The sequence below is a fragment of the Salvia splendens genome, chromosome 8, assembly GCF_004379255.2.
Source record: "Salvia splendens isolate huo1 chromosome 8, SspV2, whole genome shotgun sequence".
NCBI lineage: Eukaryota > Viridiplantae > Streptophyta > Magnoliopsida > Lamiales > Lamiaceae > Salvia > Salvia splendens.
Window position 1 is genome coordinate 25,068,682 of NC_056039.1, and position 11,372 is coordinate 25,080,053.

An 11,372-nucleotide genomic window follows, 5' to 3' on the forward strand; every position below is an offset into this window, starting at 1 on the left:
CTGCATAAGGGGTGCTTATGTGAGGTCTGGATTCTGATTTGTTGCAGTTGGATAAAAAAAGGAACAAAAACAGTGTACCTTTTGAATAAGGCAGTCTCTCATGACTTCCTTGTTCACTGATTGAATTGGCTTTGTCTCCAAGGTGCCTTTTGCTCTGTTCTTGGATTTTTTCTGTGCTGGCTCTTTTGTTGTGAATGGAAAGATGCCTATTTTTCCATCAAATATGACATCTCCATCTTGTCCAAAGTATAGTCTGCACATAGCACACATAAACATCACCTTTGTGATAAACCGCTTTGACTTACATGACCTATATGGTTCTTCCTCATCTGGCAGCAGGTAGTATCTATCCGTAGCCTTAGTCATGAAAAACCATTTTTCATCTATGTGCACTACATTGTGCATTGTGTGGTATTTGAGCATACCATTGTGCACCAGAGGCTGAACATGAATGAGACCCCATTTCATTCTTGCTAACTTGTTTGCGGCAGTAAGTTGGGGCTTCACAATATTTGTGTGTGGCCTCAGTTCCCCTGTTTTCACCTTTCTGCCCACTGCACTCTTACTTAACTCCAGTTTGACAGCCAGCTTGCGGATGGTAGATCTTTCAAGGAATGAAAGAGCTCTTACTCTGTTTGAATCAAGCTGAACTCTATCTTTGCGTTTGAATCCTTTAACACGATCTTGTATGCTCACAGGTACTCCACGCTGGATTTGGTTGCTGGCCTCTGCCCAGATTCTATGCACTGTCTTCTTGCTCACTCTAAAGTCTTTTGCTGTCTTCACAAAACCTCCATATGCTACTTTACCTTCATGTCTCAATTGTAGCAGCCTTTGAGCTATCAGATTTTTGGTATCCACTCCTACAATGCGCGAGTTTTTATCGCCGGTGATATCTCCGGCACTGTCTCCAGCAGCATACTCCATAGCCCTATGATGAAAATTTTCTGAGGGCAATACTTCTATAAATCTCCTTTTGTTGTATAGGTAGTCCTTTGTAGCTAGTGGTAGTTGGCCATTACCTAGTAAGTTCCCTCCAAAAAAATTTGTTTAAGTTTAGTGGGATTTGGGATTTCCCTCCCAGAAATCCTCTGTTGTAATCTTCATTAGACTTTTATTGAGAATTTATAGTGTATGGAGTTGTATAGAAGAGGCCATTTGAGTTAAAAAAACTGTGCATGTGTATAATCTGGAGCCTTGACAATTGAGCACCTGGGATTTAATTTTGTGCACATTAAAACAGTAATTACAATTAAAAAATTGAACTTTCCAAATTTAATTATCCTCAATTCATCAGTAATGCAAGATTTTCATCAAAATAGAAGAAAAGCAAACAAGGTGGGACCCCTTTTTCACTACCTATAAGTGTGCACAAACCGAACCGGACAGGCGGTTAACCGCCGGTTCGTGAACCGGACTCGGAACCAGAACCGGCTGTTTGAACCGTCCGGCGGTTCAGCGGTTAACACGGGCAGGTTCAGGTTCGGCAAAATCATGAACTGTGAACCGGCGGTTCAAAACCGGTGGTTCGGCGGTTTGAACCGCCGGTTCAACGGTTCAAACGGCTAAATCCGGGGTAGGTTCGTAGGGGTTCAAAGTAGGGACCGGTGTGAATCGGCGGTTTTGACGAAAACCGTCAGTTTTGGCCAAAAACCGCCGGTTCAAACCGGCTGTTCCGACCGGTTTCCGCCGGTTCCGGGTGCTTTTCAGGCGTAGGGGCTAGGGTGCAACGCATAGGCATACGTGTCGGTCAGAAACCGGTGGTTTTCTATCGGAAAACCTTGGAAAAACCACCGGTTTTGTGGAAAAACCACCGCTTTCATGGGTGAACCGCCGGTTCGGGCGGTAAACCGGCGATTTGGCGGAAAATTTGAAATTTTTTCTTTTTTTTTTATTTATTTCTTCCAATTTTACTCTTATAAATACCCCACTTCCCCTTCATTTCACCTCACCCCATTCTTGTGTTAATAAGAATTTCTCTTCTCAATCTCAATTTCTCTATTCTCTCCTCATTCTCTCTAATTGCTCAAGTTGTTAACTAGTTTCTACTTACTACTATATTTGTTGTTGTGCTCGTAATTCATCACTTATACAGTTATACTCCATACTACTTTCATTTATCAATATGTCTTCTTCTCGTGGTGGATCCGGACGTGGTGATCAGGGCAGGGGAATTGCCCAAGATCAAAGTACTACTCGTCCCTCAAAATCAAGGCGACCTAGTCATCGAGATGTTATGGAAGAGGTTTCCCGAGTAGCGGCTGAACGCATGCAAGTAAGTAATGAAAAATTATTTTTCCAATTCATATTTCATAATTTCCAATTGAGTTCAAAAATTTTTTTTTCGTTCATACTTATAACTTCAACTTATACAATATTTGTAGTTGGAAGAAGATCATAGGACCGCCATGCTACTCGTTGAAATGAAACAAGGTGGGGGAAGGGGAGGTGGTTCCCAACAAGACGACGAGTACAACGTTGCTATGTCGTCGGACTCGGACTCAGACAACAACGAGGATAGATCTCATTCTCGTATTCCGTCTAGCACCGACGGAAATGAGGAGATGCCTCCCCCTCCACCCACTAACCCGGCAAAAGCTTTGAAATCTGACATTTTTGTCAAACACTACAAGAAGGTCCCGGTGGTGATTCCAAGTCCTCATGATCCGCACTCGCAAGAAGAGACATCGGCTTTTCATGCTTACTGCAACTATTGCGATAAAGTGTACAAATTTGTGAGTGGTGGAGGATATGGCACCCTCCGTCGCCATTTGGTGACAAAACATCCGGTAGAATGCGGCACTACCTCTACCCAAACCCAACTCAACTTCCAACCCGGGCCTGGCGGCTCGGGTTCGTCAGGTACACCTCTGTTTAAATATGATCAAATTTTTTTTCTGATGTTATGACTAGATGGGCGGCAATGAAGCACTTTCCTTTTAACATTTATGATGACAAAAAATTTGAGGCTACTATTGATAAGTCGTATTCTAGGCCTAGGTTACGGGTCAGTATGATGTGCATAATTGAATTATATCTGCAAAACTAGTTGCTTAAGCGTGCAGGGTAAGCGTTCTAGCCAGTAGGCAGAGTTTCAGACACTTCAAGTGAAAAGGGCGTCAAGACGATTACGTACTGACCAGTATACGTGCAAAAATGGCTCGAGATGGAGAAGGAGGATAGCTGGGACTGCTCAATCACAATTAAGAGCAAAGAATTCATTTCACCGCAAGGTCTTACCCTAAAAATCAAGGGTAAGCCTCCCTATAAAAGGAAGCCACTTGGAAAAAAAAGAGGGTGGATCATCATCACTTTTAGGAGAGTTCTCTCGGAGTTTAGTCTTTCAGCCCAGTCCAGAATCTCGTTCCTCGCCACTGCCATGGTCACTTGAAGATGTAGATGTTCCCGGAGTTCCAAATCGTCCGTTCCAGCCAGCAAGACCGTAGCTTAGAGATTTCATCGCCCGGAGTGACAAAACACTTTTATTCGCTTTCGTAGTTTAATTTACTTGCTTTCCTTACGTTGGAATTCTTGCTTGCTTTTGGATATTTTCTGCTTTTGAAGTACTTGTTGAAGATCCGAACGTGTTAATGCTAAGAAGTTGATTTCCGTTCAGTTATGGTGTTGATTTCTTTTCCTTCCTATTCCGCCTAGTTAGCTTAGATCTAAGGTTCCTTGGTGTTTTAAGTGCTGAATCTTTTCTTTACTTGTTTCCGTCGCAATTTCCTTAGTTAAACGTGGAACTGTTCGATCGGGAGTGAATCGCTGCATGTGAAGTTTAGTTTGAGTGCGTTTCGTTTCCTGTTGACCAGTACGCGGAGTTGCAGTTTCTGTGTTTTGATTTCAGATTTGGTGTTCTTATTTGTGGATCTGTGTTCGCGAATTGATAAACTGTGTTTCTGTGTTGAATCTGGAATTATTTTCTGATTTTAGTTTGTGTTGTTGAAGAAGATGATGTCCAAGTCTAATGTTGGGGACCACTTTGCTTTTTAGATGCTTTTTTGCTTTTGTCATTTACTTTTTAGTTATAACCTGCAGATCTGTCAGCCTAGTCACCATGACTACCACTACCCTCTGAATATTCTGTCTAGCCCAAAATAGAATCCCGTACCTTCCAAATATTTTCTGTTACAAAAATGTCCCCCCATTTCCACGTACACAGCTGCACCTCTACACTACTTTCCCCATTCTAGTCAGTAGGAAATTACCTTTAAGTTCTTGCCTAGGTAGAAACTCAACCCGAGCGTGGTAGCTAACCAAACCATCCAGAATATCACCACAATAGTTTTAACGCACCATCTCTGTGGGATTCGACCCTTACCACCACTATACTGATCAGTAGGAGTGGGTTGAGGAATTTTTGAAACCAGGGTCTAGGCTTAGTTAGGATCTCTATCCTGACCAGTAGGATATATCCTTGCTTGAACGACACCTAAGCGCCCTGAGCCAACCAACCGTTCCAAATGGCGCCGTTGTCGGGGATGGATGGCGTTACTAGTTACTTTTGTGTGTGATACTTTGGCGTATATATTGTGCATAATCTTCTTTTTCTTTTCTTTTCATTTCAGTTTATGAGAAGCAGTTCGGCTCCTGACCAGGGGAGACCGAAGATACTTCAGCGAGGATCTATACTCGTAACCACTCATTCTGGCCTGTCGACAACCTTGTCTGACCTAGGCACGAGTAGTGACGAAGAGAAGGGCACCATAGAGGGACCGATACCAGAAGAGATACCACGGTTGGAAGGAAACCCAAGGGAAATGGCCAACCAGGGAGATGAGGACCCGGAGATCGGGACGCTGAACGCGCATACTGAAGGAGAACCCCCGCAAGCCATAGTCGTTACTCCAGGGCAAACCGCCTGCGATGTGAAGCCTCATGTGATCGCGATCCTGCCTACGTACTGCGGGAAGAGCTACAAAGGGCCGTATGAGTTTCTTCATGAGTTTTGCAAAATTTGTAGGGCGCAGAGGAGACCAGCAGGAGCAACTGAGGATGATTACAGGCTGAAGGCTTTGCCATTTGTGCTCAGGGGGGAAGCTAACACCTGGTTCATGCGCCTACCCCCCAACTCTATTGAGACTTGGGCCGATTTCAAGTCAGCATTTCTGGGCGAGTTTTTTCCGTCATCCAAGACAAGCGCGCTGAAGAGGGAAATAACTAATGTGAAGCAAGGGTATGATGAGCCCTTGAGTGATTATTGGGCAAGATACATGGGTCTTTTGGAATCATGTCCCAACCATAGCATGGCGGACATTGAAGTACATCATACTTTCTACGAAGGCATGAACGCAGTAACCAAGGACCTGGCAAATTCATCGTCAGGAGGAAGCTTCACGCAATTGCGGGTTAGCGAAGCAAAGCGAGTCCTAAGGAAGCTGCTGAATGCAAAGAAAGAGTATGACCATTCAAGGGAAGGATACAATCGAGAGCGGGCTGCTGTTGCCTCGGTTACTGATCAGGAAAATACACTGGAGCAGAAAATGGATTTGAAAATGGATGAGCTGAAGAAGTCACTTCTGAGGGCGATCGAGAAGAGCACTCCACCACCTCCCCCAGCTGGGAATTACAAGGGTGCAGAGCAGGGAAATCAAGGACCGAACTATGATCAGCCTAATGATTTCGGGAATATGGAGCAAGTTAATGCTGCGGGGTACTTCAATTCTAGTGGGCATTGGATTCAAGGTAGGCAACGGGATGCACCATGGAGGGATCATCCAAACTTCCGATGGGGTGACGGGAGCCAAAATCAGAATCAAGGTCAGAATCAGTATAACCCTCATCCGAACCAAAACCCTACCCGTGGACCAGCAAACCCAGACTACCAGCCCAACTGGTCAGGAAGAAACCAACATTCCCAAAACCAAAACCCACAAAACCAGAACCCGAACCCTGTCTATGTGCCACCCCACCAGAGAAACTTCCAAAACTTCCAAAATCAGCCAAACCCAGGACCCCAAAACCATCAGAACCAAAATCAATTCCAAGGCCAGCACCAGAATCAATATCCTCAAGATCAGTACACCCCTCCTGCCCAGTATAACCAATACCCGCCTAATCAAGGCTAGCAAAACTCCCAGAACTATCAACACCAAGGGCCAAGTCATTTCCAAAACTCGAACAGGTCAAGGAGATCCGTTGAGGACATGATGGGTGAAATGCTAGCGTCACAACAGAGCATCAAAGGAGAATTGCAATCCCATAATGAGGTCGTGCAGGGGATGCAAAACGCCCAGAAAGAACATAAGGTGAACATGGATATGATGAATAGGCAGTTAGCTCAACTGGCCAGTTCGGTGGGTGATTTGAAGGGAAATGCAGGGAAACTCCCATCTACAATCCAAATGCCCGAAAAGGCAAATGTGAGTAAGGTTACGTTGAGGTCAGGAACCACTTATGACGCGCCTCAACCGAAACAACCTGGTGGAGGATCCAATGGAACGAAGATAGGAGGTGATACCATTTCAGCGGAAGAATTAGGGAGAACTATGCCTCGGATGAAAGATCCATTCTTCTTGGATGATACACCAAGTGTACGAGGTGAACCCGACACCCTACTGACCAGGAAGGAACCTCCTCAAGAGGTAGAGCCCAAAATGGAGGCTCAGACCCAGGAACTACCCAAGAAAAACTCCAAGAATGTTGCTGAGGAACCAGTAGAGGAGAAAAAAGGGGAGAAACCATTCCCATTCCGATTTGTTACAAAGAGGAAGAAAGAGAACCCGGTTGACTACTTGTCGATTTTTGGTAAGTTGGATGTCACCATACCATTCCTCCAAGCCGTGAAGCTACCCCCTCTTGGGAAATTCATAAAGGACTTCATGGCCGGGAGAGCCCAGAAGGATGGCAAGATTATGGTGGAAGGGATAGCGTCAGCAATAGTGCAAGAGAAGTTGCCACCCAAGAGAGCCGATCCAGGTATGTTCACTCTGCCTATAGCTATACGAGATGTGAAGGTCAAACATGAAATGTGTGATTTGGGGGCATCCATAAATGTCATGCCATTGTTTATCTATAACCGATTGAAGGGAGTTAGATTGTCGAATACTAGGGTGTTGATCCAACTGGCTGATAGGTCGTGCATAAGTCCTGAAGGAGTTTTAGAAAACGTGTTAGTAAGAGTGCATGATTTTACCTATCCTGCTGATTTTTATGTGATCAAAATGAGTGAGCATGAAGCTAGGGAATCTAGTGGAGTGTTGTTAGGAAGGCCATTTTTGAGAACGGCTAAGACAATAGTGGACATGGCCGAGGGGACAATTTGCATTGATTTTCATGGAGAGAAATTCACTTTTGATATCAATGAAGCCATGAAGAAACCGATTGATTCTGAAAATTTGTGTTATGTTGATGTGATTGACCCCCTTGTCCAAGATTTTCTTGAGACCGAACTATTGCAGGAGAAACTCCAAGCGTTAGATGTTTATGAGCAGGCTGACATCGAAGCTGCTGCATGGTGCGATCTGATCAGTAGCCAAGGGTTAACTGATGAGGAAATAGAAGCAGCAATCAAGGAATTCTGTCAGAAATCGGAGTTCATTGGAGCCGCAGGGATTCAGCTACCAGCCAGTATAGAAGAACCATCGGAGGGAGATTTAGAAAAAGAAGGAGAGATTGAGAAAAACCCTCTACCCGAAGACACACTTTCACCTCAAGTTGAGCTGAAGAAGTTACCACCAAATTTGAAGTATGCCTTCCTCGGAGAGGAGAACTCATATCCAGTGATCATCAGTAGCAGCCTTACGAAGGAACAAGAGGCTAGGCTACTGGCCGTGCTGAGCAAGAACAAGAAAGCGATTGGTTGGAGTCTTACAGATTTAGTGGGAATTAGCCCCGATGTCTGCATGCACCACATTAGGTTGGAGGAAGGAGCGAAGGCAAATCGAGATGCTCAAAGGAAGGTAAACCCTAACATGCGAGAAGAGATATTGAAGGAGATCTTGAAGTTGTTGTCGCTAGGGATTATCTATTCAGTACCGGATAGTGAGTGGGTCAGCCCGATCCACATGGTCCCAAAGAAGTCGGGCATCCAAGTAGTTCAGAATGAGAGGAATGAACTGATCCCAACGAGGCTAGTCACGGGTTGGCGAATGTGCATCGATTACCGTAAGCTGAACAATGCGACCAGGAAGGACCATTTTCCCCTGCCGTTCATCGACCAAATGTTGGAGAGATTAGCTGGGAAGAAGTTTTTCTGCTTTCTAGATGGGTACAGCGGGTATTTCCAAATTTACGTAGATCCTGAGGACCAGGACAAGACCACTTTCACTTGCCCGTTTGGAACCTATGCATACCGTCGCATGCCTTTCGGCCTGTGCAACGCTCCAGGTACGTTTCAACGATGTATGATGAGCATATTTTCCGATTTGATTGAGGATTGCATAGAGATATTGATGGACGATTTCACGGTTTACGGAGACTCGTTCGACTCTTGCCTTCACCATTTGGATATAGTTTTGGAAAGATGTCAAGCAAAGAGTTTGGTTTTGAACTTTGAAAAGTGCCATTTTATGGTCACCGAAGGGATAGTTTTAGGACACGTGGTCTCAGAAAGAGGTATCCAAGTGGATCGAGCCAAGGTAGATGTTATATCCAAATTACCATACCCTACTGATCAGAAGGGAATAAGGGGTTTTCTGGGGCACGCCGGATTTTATCAAAGATTTATCAAGGATTTCTCCAAGATCGCCCAGCCCCTTACTAGATTACTTCAGAATGACGTAGAATTCATCTTTGATGAGCAATGCAAGACTGCTTTCAACCTTCTCAAGGAAAAGTTGACATCCGCACCTGTCATAAGGGCTCTTGACTGGAACCATCCTTTCGAAGTAATGTGCGACGCCAGCGATTTTGCGGTAGGAGCCGTGCTGGGTCAGAAGATCGACAGGAAGAGGTACGTAATTTTTTATGCGTCCAAGACTTTAAATCAAGCCCAGCGGAATTACGATACCACTGAAAAGGAGATGCTGGCAGTGGTGTATTCTTTCGAGAAGTTCAGGCCATATTTGTTGGGATCCAAAGTCATAGTGTATACTGACCATGCGGCGATTAAGTATCTGATTGCCAAGAAGGAATCCAAACCACGCTTGATCCGATGGGTACTCTTGTTACAAGAATTCGACTGGGAGGTAGAAGATAAGCGAGGAGTCGAGAACAAGGTGGCAGACCATTTGAGCAGAATAGTGCAAGATGGAAACGGTGACGAAGTGCACGATAAATTTCCAGAGGAACATTTGTGTAAGGTGATTTTTGCGCCCAGAAGAATTGATTGGGAAGAAGTGTTCAAGCTTACTGGTCAGAATGATACAGCAAAAGGAAAAGAGAAGGTAGGGCAGGAACCATGGTATGCGGACCTGGCCAACTACCTAGTGACTGGAGAGCTTCCAGAAGTGCCGAGTGTTACCAAGGCCCAAAGAATGAAGATCAAGAGTGAAGCAAAATACTACTTTTGGGACGACCCCTATTTGTGGAGGGTATGGTCCGATCAAGTGATAAGGAGGTGCATTCCTGACTGGGAGCAGCGGGATGTTTTAACCCACTGCCATTCATTAGCATGCGGAGGACATTTCGGGTCCAAGAAGACGACAAGGAAGATTTTGGATAGCGGCTTTTATTGGCCAACCCTCAACAAAGATGCGTACGAGTTTTGCAGAAGTTGTGAGCGTTGCCAACAGACCGGTGGAATATCAGCCCGGGATGAAATGCCGCAGGTACCCGTAATAGTTTGCGAGCTATTCGACATATGGGGAATGGATTTCATGGGGCCTTTTCCTTCATCCTATGGGAATCTGTATATCCTAGTTGCTGTAGACTACGTCTCCAAATGGGTAGAAGCCAAGGCCACAGGCACGTGTGAAGCCAAGGAAGTGGCCAAGTTCTTAAAGAGTCATATCTTCAGCCGATTCGGTGTACCCAGGGTGATCATATCCGATCAAGGTACACACTTCTGTAATCGCACAATTGAAGCCTTGATGAAGAAATACGGTGTGCACCATAGACTATCCAGCCCTTACCATCCGCAAGCAAATGGTCAAGCAGAAATCTCTAACCGCGAGATAAAGAAAATTTTGGAGAAGACGGTGAACACTTCTAGGAAGGATTGGAGTGTAAAGTTTGAGGATGCTCTCTGGGCGTATCGAACAGCCTACAAGACCCCCATAGGCATGTCCCCTTACCGGATTGTTTTTGGAAAGATGTGCCATTTACCAGTTGGGATCGAGCATCGAGCATACTGGGCAGTACAGAAAGTGAATATGGATGCTATAGCCTGTGAAGAGGAAAGGAAGCTGCAACTGCAGGAGCTTGAGGAACTTAGATTGGAGTCATTCGACTCCGCCATGTGGTACAAAGAACGAACTAAATTATGGCATGATCGAAATCTGAGAACTAAGGAGCTCCATGTTGGCCAGAAAGTACTACTCTTCCAGTCAAGATTGAAGCTTATGCCAGGGAAACTCAAGTCCAAGTGGACAGGACCTTACATCATAACTGCACTCCGATCTAATGGGGCAGTAGAAATTTCAGGGAGTTTCTCTAACTTTGAACCTTTCATAGTAAATGGGCATATGTTGAAAATATTCAGGGATAATAGCGAGGTGGGTGTGGTGGATGAAATTCCACTACAGCCACTTACATCGGTTTCATACTGATCAGTAAGATAGGAATTTGGAGTTCCGCGCGGCCAGTTTCCCTTTGAAAATAGTTTGCATATACTGGCCAAGTTGAATTCCAAATTGCCTAAGGAAGTTGTAAATATTGTAAATACGTAATTAATCTTTGCACGCTAGATAATTCCTAAAAATCCAAAAATATTTTCGGGCCTTAATTTTAATTTGAAGTGCACATTGACCAAGGGATTACTTATCTGGTGCTATTTCAAAATTTTATTTAAGTGCCCATTTGAATTAGTTTCTTTTTTAGGTAAGTATGGGAAAAATTATGGAGAGGACGAAAATTTGAATTAAAGCTTGTGCAGCTTTTGCAGGGTGACAGCAGGAAAAATGGCGCGTGAGCAGAGGGAAAAGACGCGCGGACCAATCAGAGGCCAGAAACCTCAACCGCCCTCCCCGTCTGAAACGTCGCGACCGGCTACCCCTGATAACCGGTTACAACCACCTGGAACTGCATTCTCTCTCCCACACAACCATACCGCTTTACCTTTTCCCCTCACAAACCCTCATTTTGCAATTACACTCTCTCTCTCGAAAAATTCCTCTTTCATCTCCGCCGACTCCCAACCCTAATTTCCAGATCGTAATTTCCGCTCATGGGTAAGAAGGCATTCACCAAGAAAACCAAACCCAGCCGCCGAGAAACCCCAGAGGCACGACCACAGCCAACCCCACCAGCACCCGTCGCTCAGCCACCGCCTA